The following is a 13107-nucleotide window of genomic DNA, read 5'->3' on the forward strand; positions in this document are numbered from 1 at the left end:
GGGTGTTCTTGTGGGAGTTCAATAGGAGGCGCCATCATAACGTAGGAGTACACAGAAAATAGAATACCGTCCACTTTAAACCCATCCTGGCTGACAATGAGCAAGCCCAAGGCTCCCTAGCTTCAGCACATATTATATCCTTCAGGAAGATTGAAAACAATGGTGCTAAACAGTTCATTTTACATCACAATTTGCAAAGAATAAAGCCACAGGTCTTCTAGAAGGCTCTGTGTGGACACTCATGAAATCATTCAAAACATTTAGGCTGCCTATTAAAGCTGGCCTTCTCCAAAAGCGTTCATAAACTCCTTCTTAAAAAATAATTTAGAAAATTGAGCTAGAAGTCTTTTGTACAGTCGTTTTGAAATAAATGAGCAAAATTCTGAAGGGTCATTCATGAAACGGGGGAATACTTTTGTGCTGTGTCAGATGACTTTCATCCTCCCCAGGTGTTTACCTCCTCAAGAAAACATGGGAAAATGATAGCAAAATGAAGCATTTTTTCATTCACTTTTCAAAACATTGGCTAAAAAACAATAGGTTCTACAGATCATTGTAATAATCTGGTATGCAGTTTGGCATGTCCTCCTAACGTTTTTCAAAATGCAAATAGCATTTTACTTCCCTCTAGTTTTACCCTGCTCTTCAAACAGGTTTGCAGTCACATATCATAACTGAGATTCTACCTGCAGGTGGCAGGTTGGAAAAACGAATCCTTAGACTGACTCAGCACACTGGAGGGCTATCTCAGATTAGACAGATATCACAGGGTTAAAAACAGTGCTTAATTTGAGCCGGTGGTTTCTGGTGCTTGGCACCAGTACTTTCTTGTCAACACCCGCTCTTATACAAGCCTGCCACATGGTGGCGCTGTTTGTCTTATTTTTTTGAGGAGCTCAACAGCTGTTGTTCAATAATTAAATGTACATTTAAATCACAAATACCTGCCACCCAAAGCTATAAGAATTGCTTGGTCGGCATGTATTAGTCATTTTAATGTATACTCAAAGTCTGAATTGTCACACTTGTATGAGTGTGATGGCTAGCAGTGATAGTACTGTCATTGGTGCGCTAGTGGGAGCAATGGATGGTGCAAGCTGCGGTGGCCTCCTGACAAGGACCCTGGCACTCCTGTTTTTTTACAAATAAAGCACTGGTTAAAAAGCACAGCTAGCACTCATGTGACAGAGACCTTCCCCTTTTTAGGTCACGCCTTGCTATCGCGTAAGCGATCGTAAAGCGAGACTATAGAATACGGGTTTCAAAAGTGCTCCCAAAAAGCGGATTGCATGGCTAGCACGCGCACAATCACGCACATCGTGCCGCCATGCAATCCGCCTTTTGGGAGCACTTCAAAGGGTCCGCTCCCCCGCCCCCAAGCGCGCGCGCGCGCGCGCCACGCTCCGCCGAGCTTTTCTTTTTTTTGTAACTTAAAGCGCAAGGCGCGCGTGCGGCCAATGCTTGTTCTCATTGACACTGCATGAGTTGAGCTGCTTGTGTGCTTGCTTATAATAACCATCACCTGTGTATGGAGTGGCGTGGCTAGACCTTTCACTTCTGATCTTTATATACGAGGTGACTGACTCTCCCACCTACACGCGATTAGTTGATTCACCTTCTATTTTCGGGTGTCCGGGTCCCCCATACAGGTCCACTCACTTTCATTTGGTGGGTGTCATCCTATTTTCAACTTACATTAACCCGCCGAAATATTAACATGACTCCGTAGACTTCAATAAGAGCACCCCCTTTGCAAACCTGCATCAACCACCAAAAAGTGTTTCTCTGTTTGCTTTTATGGGGCTTCTTCTTGAACATCGAGTTTCACCCTCATTACAGCTATCAGATTGACAGATAGGTCCCTCCCATCCTCCCGCTTTCCCATTTTAGCAGTCCGCTCCTACTCACAGAGACTAAACACGATCTGCGTGACTGTGCCTGGTCCCACGGCCGCCCCCTTCGCCATGGTCCGGCGCGCCGCCAGGAAGACGTACCCCGCTGCCTCATACAGCCATGCGGCTCCCAACCATCGACAGCTCCAACATTTACTAAGGGACGACCTGCGAGGCTCGCTTTCAGTTGCAACCAGGCTAGCCATGGCGACCTTCATATATTGCCGACTTTTCACTCTTGATACATGAACGCGTCCATATTGGAACAGTTGACGTTGTATTCGTTAGCGTAACAGCGGACATTTCAGAACGGGAACCTTTAATTTACCAACAAACTTGCGCCATGATGGATGGGTTTTCAATTCAATGCACGGGTGGCGAACACCTTAAAATAAATGGCGAATACATACATCGCACGAGCCAACTGGATTTTCGATAAACCATTGACAAATTACAATTCCCTCTGTATTTTGATTGTTGCCGTTTTACTGAGTCTTTGAGCTCCACTTTTCTCTTTTTCTCACCCCTTGTCCTTCTTCTCTTCCGTCCATATTTTAGTCACAAACCATGGCTGGGTAGTGTTGTCAATCTCTAACTTAGTCTTATACAACAGTCCACTCATTTTGTAAACAGGCTTTTTCAAAGTGCTGCCGTGGCCTAAAGCTACAGTGCACGTGAACGAGCATGCACGCCCTCCGTTGCACGCGATCGTAATCGCGATTGCGATCACTTTCGGCCGCGTTGGCAAAGCTTGTTGGATTTGTCAACCTGCCGTGTTTTGATTTTGTCTTGTCTTGTCCTCGTTGTCTCCACTGAAGGCTGTCCCCCTAAGTGTCCACCTACTTCACAGGAACGATAACAGACTTATTATATTCTAAATGTTTGCTTCCAAACAATATATTCCCACCTAAACATATCTACAAACATCACTGCATTACAAACTGCACACACAATACACACCATGCAAAGGCCCACAACGTTGAAATCTCTTGTCATCCTTTGCAGCAGCCTAGACTCCTTACAAAAAGATTTGTTTATCCCAACTCTGAAGCCACAAGTTGTAATATGCCTTTATAAAATGTTAGCTACACAGCGGAGCTTTATGGGAGACTGTCGCCTGCCTAAAATCAGGAAGCAGGCATACCGAACCGGCACCTCCTCACCAGTTCCCGTCAGCCAACAGCAACCCTCATGTCTGGCGTGCACACAGGACTACACTGCCAGGCACAGGACTACACTGCCAGGCACAGCACTACCGACTGCCTGCCTTCCTGTCCATGCACTGTTACCCCATGGTGCTGCCACAGGACAGTGGCTACATTCCCTGCATCTGCTCCACAACACGTTGTTCCCGCCATGGGGGTTTCCCACAGCCGGGTGCAGTTAATAAGTACAGGGACCAAAAGGCATGTGGCATCGCAGAATGGACGTGGTACAGGTAGGCTTTTATTTATTTATTTATTCGTTTTCACTTTTGTATAGCGCAAACTTTACCCAAAGGTATCAGAGCGCTTTAAATCAGCACCAATTGCATTACAGTTAGACACAAGCTTAGCATGAAAGAGAGTAGGCATGCACAGTGGGGAAGAGGGGGAGCGCCGGCGTTTATAAAGTATGTAAACCACAGTGCGTGTTTGGTGAATTACATAAGAGGAAACAAGTTTGCTCACACCGTAAAATGTATTGTTTATCACGTTTTAAAACAACAGCAATCTACAGAAAAGTACACTTGAGCCCATTTTTAGTGTGCCAGTCAGTGCTTAATTTGTGCCGGTTAGGTTTCCGGTGCTCAGCATCCCCACTTAATTGTGATAATAGCAGGCTGCTACATGGTGGCACTGTGTGTGGGATTCAGAGATGAGCACAACAACAATTGTTTATTAATTCAAAAGACATTATAAATTACTAATACCTTGCGTACCGGCTATTCTTGTAGCTTTGGGGCATGTAAGAGTCTGATTTGTCACACTTGTAGGAGTGTGATTGCTAGAAGTTGTGTTGTTACTATTATTGGCAGCACTGGCAGGGGTAGTGCGAGCTATGGTAGTCTCATTAAGAGAGCCCTGGCACATATTGTTTTGCAAATTAAGCACTGGTGCCAGTGGTAGCTTGATGCACAGCAGGGCATTCTATTTACTATTCAGCTATTTTGCATTGGAAAGGGGCACATTTCACAGAGTAAAAAATGGAAGGCCCTGCTTTGTGTCAAGGGGCAAACAGTGACAGATTTTGACTCCAGGCCCGACTACGAAAATAGCCAGACCAGGCTTTATATTAGCAATGTCTACTTAAAGCAAGTGCAAACAACGGGGAATGTGTTAATTTCTCCGAAAAATGACAGTGTATGTATGCTACAGTGCACAGCACACATCCAATGTGTCGCAACCTTTTGAGTTTGTCTACGCATAGAATTTTGTGGTGGAAATTTGTGCCTCAAGTACAATGCTATGCTAGAAGCTTACACTCCCCTGTGCACCCTGGTGTGAAGCTACCTGCCTCACAGGGCAGCCCTGTTTGTGCGACAGTGCAGGGGATGAACTGTATTTTTCTCCTTGCACAAATTCATTTGGATGCTGCACTGTGTGAAAAAAAAGAAAATGTGGGCCTGGTTTCCAATGATCACGAAAGTAAAAGTGTGTAGTTTTGGTCACAGTGCTAACATGTATGTAAAACTCTCTCCTCTCGTTCTACTATGACATATATACACTGACTGGCTGCATAACAATTACACTTGCCACATCCGTTACTACCCCTCTCTCATCTTCTTTCTTTCTCTCTCTCTCCATCTCACTCTCTCTTTCTCTCTGTTATTTTTGTCCTCTTTTCCTTTTCTTACTTATCCTCTTTTTTTGTCTTCTGTTTTCTCCCTTTCCACTCTTCCTTGGCTCTCTCTTTCATTTTGGTCTCCACAGCATTACTTATCTCACTGTCTTTCTGTGGCGCACACAGTGTTTTTATCTTCCCTTGTCCCTAAAGCAAAGACAAAACCATTGCTCAGTTTAACAAGCATTTGCAATGCAATAGGTCTCGCAATTATGTGAGTTTCAGCTATTGGCATTGTAAATAACAATCCCTTTTATTTATTTGTTTTAAAAACCAAAACATAAATAAAAGGCATTGTCATTTATAATGCCAATAGCTCAAACTCAAGTAAATGCGAGACCTATTGCATTGCAAATGCTTGTTAAGTATGTTAACCTTGCAAGTTATAATCTTATAAACCAGTAATGGTGATAAGATCATAAAATAAGTTGATCAAAGTAGATAATGAAATGTCTCCACGTGAATCGTGTAAGAACGGTCACTGCAGCAAGTGTTATTTAGCTCCGTCGAGATAACATCAGAAAAACATGTCCCCGTCTCAGCTTGAATTATCCCTGAAATGGCTTTTATAAATATATTATCTCAAATCCAAACTGTTCATTTTGGGTAAATAAATGCAGTTCTGTCAAACAACAGCTTCTATCGTTTTAAAAGTAAGTTTTTGTCACCCAAATGCATGTTTATTTTTTTATTTCTTTTAGTAAAGACAGACATTTTGTTCCCTAATCCCACCATGTTATTTTCATAAAGTACCACATGCAATACTGGCTCATAAGAGCGGAGTATACCTCACATGCCCATGTAGCACAATTAGGTGCCCATCACCAGACCTAGGATGGCAACAATAATCCACGGATGCTGACAATATGCAAACTATGGCCATGTTATGCCAGCATCACCAGTATGACAGGAGTGGCCACCAGGATGCTTCGGATCCTCAGAATATGTTAGTGAGAGCCCCCGTATGCAAGGCAGACAGATATATAATTTATTTTATTCTTGAATCTCTCAGAAACTACTGAACGGATTTACACCATTTAAAGCAAAGAGTGCACTCTGGACAAAGAGCTACCACTCTGCCAAATGTGGTGTAATTCCGTTCAGCAGTTCGGGCTGTAGCCATGACAAAAGTTTCCTATGGAAATTAATATGGAGAAAACACGTTTTGGGACCCCCTTTTTTCTCGGCCCCGCTTGACGAATCACCCCAAAACTTTCAACACAGGAGCTGACCAGAGCGCTCCATTAGTTTTGAAAAATTCGTGAAGATTTGTCAACCGACGCCAAAAATATTGGCAAAAGAAAAAACACTTTTGCTATGGAAACTAGGTCCTAACTAGAACTACCTACTGGCGACCAGGCTAACACTGAAATGGCACAAAATACGGACGGAACAGCTGCAGGGACCCTATCACTCCAGCCGACTGAAGCCCGGCACACGGGCACTTTGATAACAGGGCGTGAAATGTTTATTTCCAAAATTTACCGTTGTCACTGCAAATACAGTGCCTGCTTCTGCTGGCCTGGGGTGCAGAGCGTCACGTGTCAGAGTCATTACACTGTATTCGTAACAACAGAAGTAACGACAAGAACACGAGTAATAACCGAAGTGAATCGCATGCCCCCGGGACTTGGCCCACCACTTCAGATAGCCGTGATTGAGCTGTGCTGACCACAACACACGTGGCACCCAGCCCCGAGAGGGCTAATAACACACAAGACACGGCGCTGAAGTGGGCTGAGAACAGCACACAAGCACAAGCATTTGCAATGCAATAGGTCTCGCATTATTAAAGTTTGAGCTATTGGCATTGCTAATAAGAATGCAACACCAATAGCTCAAACATTCAGTAATGCGAGACCTATTGCATTGCAAATGCTTATTCTAAATGGCTCTTCCTTTCCTGGCCGCCAGGATTCGGGATTACGCTGCTTTTCTTTTAGCCTTTTGGGTCAACGCTGGAGGAGTGGGCCTCAGCAGCAACTCTTACTCTAGCTCCTGCTACTGATCCCTTCAGGACCATCTGCCGCATTCTTTGTAGTCCCAGCTCCCAAATGAGTAGCTCTCGCCTGAGTTATATGTATGCCCCTACAGAGAACTGCACTGCAGCTCCACTGTGTTCTGCTGTGAGGACACCGGAGGTTATAGGCCAGTTCCGGTTGCACTCGCAAAGCCAAAGAGCCTCCACAGCAACAAGAACTCAGTTTCAAGTCTCGGCGTTAGCTCAACATCCTGTGCAAATCACATAATCTCCATGTGATTAAAAAAACATGAGCCTGTTTAAAGTAGCTCTGGTACAAATGTTAAGTGCCCCAATAGCTTCGGGTCAAGTTCCAGCTATAAAACAATGGAGCCCATGGCTGATTCACACATACATGCCAACATTTTAGAGCAGGCAAGTGGGAGATTTAAAAAAATAGGAGGATGTATTTAACCCATTAATTTAGATTGAAGCAATTAGTCTGAATTGGTCTCTTGGCATGTATAGTGACAATCAGCATGTACTTGTTGGCAGTTTCCTAACATTGAGCAAACAAAAACAGAGTTTTTGTATGTGCTATGTAAAACTGCCAAAAATTAAATGTCGAGGCCTGTCACACCCTCTAATCTCCCCCTCCAAGAATAAAGGGCAAGGCTCTGGCACAGGATATATAATTCCAAGCTCAGGCTGCCATGTTTCTAGCCGATCACGATTCGGCAATTAGAATCGGGTTTCTGTATACAGAAATCGGGAGGTGGGACCAAAGGGTTGAAAGCCGTAGTCTCCCTTCTAAATCAGAAAAGCTGGCATGTATGTTCATGTCATTGTGGCTAAAGCGGCCGACTTTGAAGGTGGGGTACCAGGTTCGAGCCTGACCAGAGGCACGAGCATCCTGTGATTCTGAGCAAATCATTTAATCTCCGTGGTCGATAATGTACCCTTGGGTCGAGTTCGCGCTATATAAAACTGAAAAAAATAAAATTGCTGTTATAGTTGTACCAGAGACCTCTATAGGCTGTTCACATGTATGTCCGCTTTTCGTCTTCTTTGCAGCACCATCTGGTAAGCAGATGTTCAAACACTAAAACGCGCTTCTACACTCACATCTGGACAGCAACCATCTTAGGCGTAGGTTCATCCGTCGATTGTTATTTGACGTTTCCGCCACTTATCAGAAAGACAATGAATGTGTATACACACACTCAAGATGGCTATGATCGTCACACCACGCACAAGCATTGCATGTGGCGCGGTCTAGTGTTCCCCAGCTGTGGAGGTGCCCAATGGAATCCCGTTGCGGACCTGGGGGCGGCAGAGAGTAGTGATAGCCGGGGGCGGCCCTGAACCGGTGAACATGATGGAATGTCCCCCAATTAATTGTAAGCGGGTGAACTCCTTCACTGGCCCCGTACCACGCTCCCGTCGCGGGCACCGACCATCTTTGGGGGCGGCAACGAGGGCATTGCCGAGGAGCTGCATGTGTATAACACTATTAAGAGGAACATCTCACCAGACTGGGGACCCGAGGGAGAGCTGGAAGGAGAACGGAGTTACGATGGAAAGCCTGTATGGAGAATAGAGCACCTTATGGGGTGAGGGGCATGCACCTTCTACGAGGGGCTACGTGGATATCACCGTGAACTTCCCCCTCAGTAAAAGATCTGTGCCAGTGAACCGGGTACAATGAACGGCGTTGGATAGGGCCAGTTCTGTAAGCTTCCACTGTAGAGTATTCCAAACAATCACGGTCCGCTTTCACTTTCGTCCGTTGTGAAAGCTTTGTTGTCTTTATGGGGCCATGTGTTTGAAACACATGGCCCCATAAAGATAAGAAAGCTTTTACGACGCAAGGAAGGCAGACGAGCCTGTCCAAATGGGACGGCTCAAAAAGCCGAACAAAAAGGTCACTATCAACTCTTTCCCAATGGCTGGCCACCGTTTAGCATAAACGGTGACGCCAGCCAATGGAAAAGAGGGGCAGGCTGGGCTTAATGTCCTTTACACAAAATACCCAAAATCATTAAATCTCGCCAGCGAGACTGCGCATGCACGCAGCCTATGCCAGGCGAGACCTAAAAACGGCCTAGAGAGACCAAAGTCTGCAGGGGCGCACAAAGGTACAGTGCACGCGATGGTCACATGACAATAATAACATTACAGGGAGGTGGCGCGAAGACAGACTATGCACAAGTACAAAGCCCCTGCTGTTGGATAAAAGGAGTGAACATGGATGGGTTTAACGAACGTGTATGAAACAAGGCGAGGTGTGGAGGTGATAAAAGAAGGAGCCGCGGTTGCATCATAAAGAATCAAATCGGCTATGAAATGAGGCACTGGGCTTGTGGTGACAAAGTGATAAACGAAAGAGACTCTGCTGCCCATAAGGAGCAAGAACCGGTATGAAACTTAGGGTATGTCTGAGGAAGGGATAAAAGAAGGAGCCGCGGGTGCCGCATAGGAGGCAGGCGCGGGTATGATAGTTAAGGCAATGAAAGGGTATAAGGCATGTGGTGAGGAAGGGATAAAAGAATGAGCCGCCACTTTCCCATGGAAGTGATAAAAGGAGGAGTGACGGTTGCCCATAAGAGTACACGGGCAGGTTTTGCGCCATGGAAAAGCACTCTGGCTGAGTAAAACTTACAGAGAGAGAAGAGAGCTGGCGCAGGCATCGGTCGGGCGTGTCCCGCCATGTGGAAGGAAGCCACCAAACCGCATATTCCACAGCGCTCCTCTGGCGCGGGAAGTCTCAGTCAGAGGTCAAACTGCGGCTCAGGAGAGTACTGGTGATGAGTTCAGAAAATGTAACTGCCAGAACCAGTAGAAGCCGGGGCCATTGAGGCAGACGGCGCTATCTATCAATCCAAGGCGCTATATAGTGGTTCTCAGCACGTGCTTGTAGCAGACCTGAGAAGTAAGGACCGCAGGCAGCATGAGGTGCATATCACACCCAAAACCGCTCTTTAAAACAAATAACAATAAAACACCACAGACGTGCAACTGTTTATCTCGCAGTTTACATAACAACAATAATATAATGTATAGTGATAATAATACAATAATAATGATAATGACAAGGGGCGTGGCCGAGCCAGCCAAGATGGCGGACTCTTCTCCCTAAGGCTCCGACCGGTGGCCCGTGCAAGCGCCGCAAATACCTGCCCCATGCACCTGTCAGCCTCATAACGAACAGCACCGGGCCTGGAAGATGCGGTGATGGCTCCGGTAGGCCCGGGGCCCCCGAGACGGGCTTCACGGACACCGCTGAGGCGCCGGGCGGAGGTTCCCCCGAGACCGCTGGAAAAAATGGCGGACTCGCAGCATACTAGCATAGCCCTCTGAAGTAACAGAGGGAGCAGTCGCATCCTGGTACAGGACTAGCGCCATCAGAGGGCTAAAACGCGGTGGCCGGTGGCTTCAGAGACAGTCGAGGAAGCGCCCTGACTGACCTCCGAGGGAGCGGAAATCTCCGCACACCAGGGCGCTGGGGGACGGCCCCCCTCCATGAGCAGCGGGCCGGGAGACAAGGACTGTGGCGATGAAGAGTGCCGGCATAGGATCCCCCTCCAAGGCAACACCTACCCGGAGAATTGGCGGAACAGGAGGTGGGCCGAACTACAAGCCGCCGGACCGGCGTGCCAGAACACGTGACCTGCACGGAGGGGCGAGCTGCGAGTCACCGGACCGGTGCCCGGCCGTTTCAGCCCCGGACCGGGCAGACCCGGACACGTAATCAGAACCCCTGGAGTTACCGGGGACGGCCCGAATGCAGCCGGCACCTGTCCCTCGAAGACGCCATAGCGGACCGGGATGGAGGAACCACCACCGTCGGTGACTAACACGGGTGAGAGCGCATCGATTGTTGGTCGGACCCTACCCTCGGGACCCCACGGGGCGAAAAGGAGCGACCCTGCACCCTGTCCGCCGTGCGCCTCACGGTGAAGGAAACAGCCTGAGTAGAGGAGCTGCAGCTAACCCCCCCTGCCCACGCATTAATCGAGACGAGGAGGTCCCTGGACGTTGCCGAGCAGTGGGACCCCTCGCCGTGGAGGCGCTCGGCGCTTAGACGTACGGTGTGCAGGGGGCGGAAACAGTGATCGGGGCACTGGCTACCACCCTTTACGCCCCGGGGCGGGAGGCCAGGGTGACAGCGTGTGCCCCCCCCCCGCCGGGGCATGCACTAATCCGACTGACCAGCAACGAGGTTGAAAGCGACCCATCGTCGACACCTGCGGCTGCGGGCTGGGCGTCCCGCCACCAGGGATCCGGCTTGACGCAGCTTCATCGGCGGGACTGGGCCCCGCCTGGGCGGCTGTGACTTCGTTGGGGCCCCGGATCACCTCTGGGGCACGGACGTCGAGCCCTGGCGCAGGGGTGGACCGCTGGGCTGTCGCCAATTGTTCCCCCCATGGTTGGGTCTCGGGAGAGGGGGTGAGACGCATCGAGGGAGCCCGCGGTGGACGACGCCGCGGAGACGGTTGCACAGCGGGTCACATGAACGGAGGGGGAGAATTTCACGGAGGACCCCTAAGAGCGACGAAAAGTGACCGCAGCCGCTCAGGGGGAGTCGGAGATATCCGGGGGGACGCGCTCGCCCCGCAGCGGCCTGTGGATCTGGGATTGGAGTTGGGGGTCGCTGGGCGCTGATCACCGCAAGAGAAGGGAAGAACACCCCCCCCGCCATGTGCCGGCAGCGCGCGGTGGGAGCGTCACACGCCCCGGAACAACAGAAAGCGACGCCCTCGACACCTGTTGTGACCCAGTCAAGAGAGGAGCCCACCAGTGAAGACCCCATGTCCAGGAAACTGGACCAGGTCCTCGCGGCCATTGAACACTCAAGAGTGACGATGGAGAGCAAGTTCGGTGAACTGGCCACTGACCTCAATATTCTCCGTGACGACCTTAGAAAACTGGCGGATAAAGTCGCTAAGAGTGAATAAACGATCCAAACAATGGAACCGCCGATGCAACAGCACAATGTTATGAAAGACCTGCAATCACGGATAAAGGCATTGGAAACCAAGACGGACGATTTAGAAGGGCGCTCTCGAAGGAGCAATATCCGAATTATGAATCTGCCAGAAGGGGGAACGGATCCGATCAAATACATCACCTCCTGGATAACAACATTCACGCCCGCAAAAGATTTAACCCCCTACTTCTCGGTCGAGAGGGCCCACAGGGTCCCAGCACGCAGACCACCGCCGGGCCTGCCCCCTCGCCCATTCCTGTTGAAGCTCCTACATTATCAGGACAGAGACACCATTCTCCGTGCAGCCAGGCAGCAAGGACGGCTACAAGTAGAAGACAAACAGGTCATGCTGTCTTCTACTTACGGCACCCTAGGGACGGCACCAACCAACAAGCGGCTCGAACGCCCGGACGCTCGGGACGCCGATTCTGAAAGGTCACCCTCACGCAGCTCAGTGCGCGGTCCAGCGCAGCCACTACCAGCTCACCAGACCTTGCGCAAATCATAACAGAACGCAGGAAAGCACTACAGGCGGTGGCCACATTGAGCCCCGCGGAGAGGGGGTCGGACATAGAGAGAGGCCCACACTTGTTCAGTTCGGAAGACGAAGGCAGCGATACACCCATGTCTCGGGGGGGGCTCGGTGACACCTCCAATAGTGACCCCCCAGACAGCAGACACACTGATATAATGGGACAACAATCACCTGAGATGCGAGGGGGAAGCAACACGGCCCCGGCCCTAGGTGGATGCCGGCGGAGTGGCGCCCGGGCTCGGCGGCACGGGGTCGGGACCGTCCAGGTGAGCTGCAACCATGGTAACAGTGAACAATAGCCCAGCCGGACACGGATAACTAAGTACAGACATGGTGCTAGCAGGCACATTTTCGATATCAACAACAAACGGGCGGCCGCAACGGCGAGAGCCGGGAAGAAACAAAGCCACCACCCCCTCAGTAACGAACTAAAGTCTACATATGAAAACCAGTTTGGGCGTATCGCTACGAGCGATAGGCCCCTTGAATTGGGACTGTTCCCCAGTGTTTCAGTTTATCCCCCCTCCCCTTTCGTTTATCCCCCAGGTATCCTCAAGTGGGCGAAGAGGCGGTAATGGACAATGCAGATTAATGGTAAACGGTGAGTGGCGGGTGGCAGGGTGGGAACGACAGGTTAAAGAGGCGATGTACATCACGGATACACTGCTCCAACCTCACAATACATGTCCTACAGAACCCCTAACACAGACATAACATTTATCACGTTGAATGTCAGGGGAATGCACACAGCCCGCAAGCGGTACTCTATCTACGCATACATTAAGAGACAGCAAGCCCAAGTAGCCGTCCTACAAGAGACACACCTGACAGCAGGGGAGGTAGACCGTCTGCACAAAAAATGGCGGGGCATTATCTGCGCCACGTCGTATTCCGCATTCGTCAGAGG

At 49.3% G+C, this 13107-nt stretch overlaps 1 protein-coding gene across 1 annotated transcript in view; it reads right to left on the reverse strand.

Moving 5' to 3' along the window:
* The window catches only part of CARTPT (CART prepropeptide), a 38072-nt gene that overhangs the window by 1313 nt on the left and 23652 nt on the right, over positions 1-13107 (reverse strand). The gene's annotated exons all lie outside the window — the stretch shown is intronic.

This window comes from Triturus cristatus, chromosome 2_1 (assembly GCF_964204655.1).
Source record: "Triturus cristatus chromosome 2_1, aTriCri1.1, whole genome shotgun sequence".
NCBI lineage: Eukaryota > Metazoa > Chordata > Amphibia > Caudata > Salamandridae > Triturus > Triturus cristatus.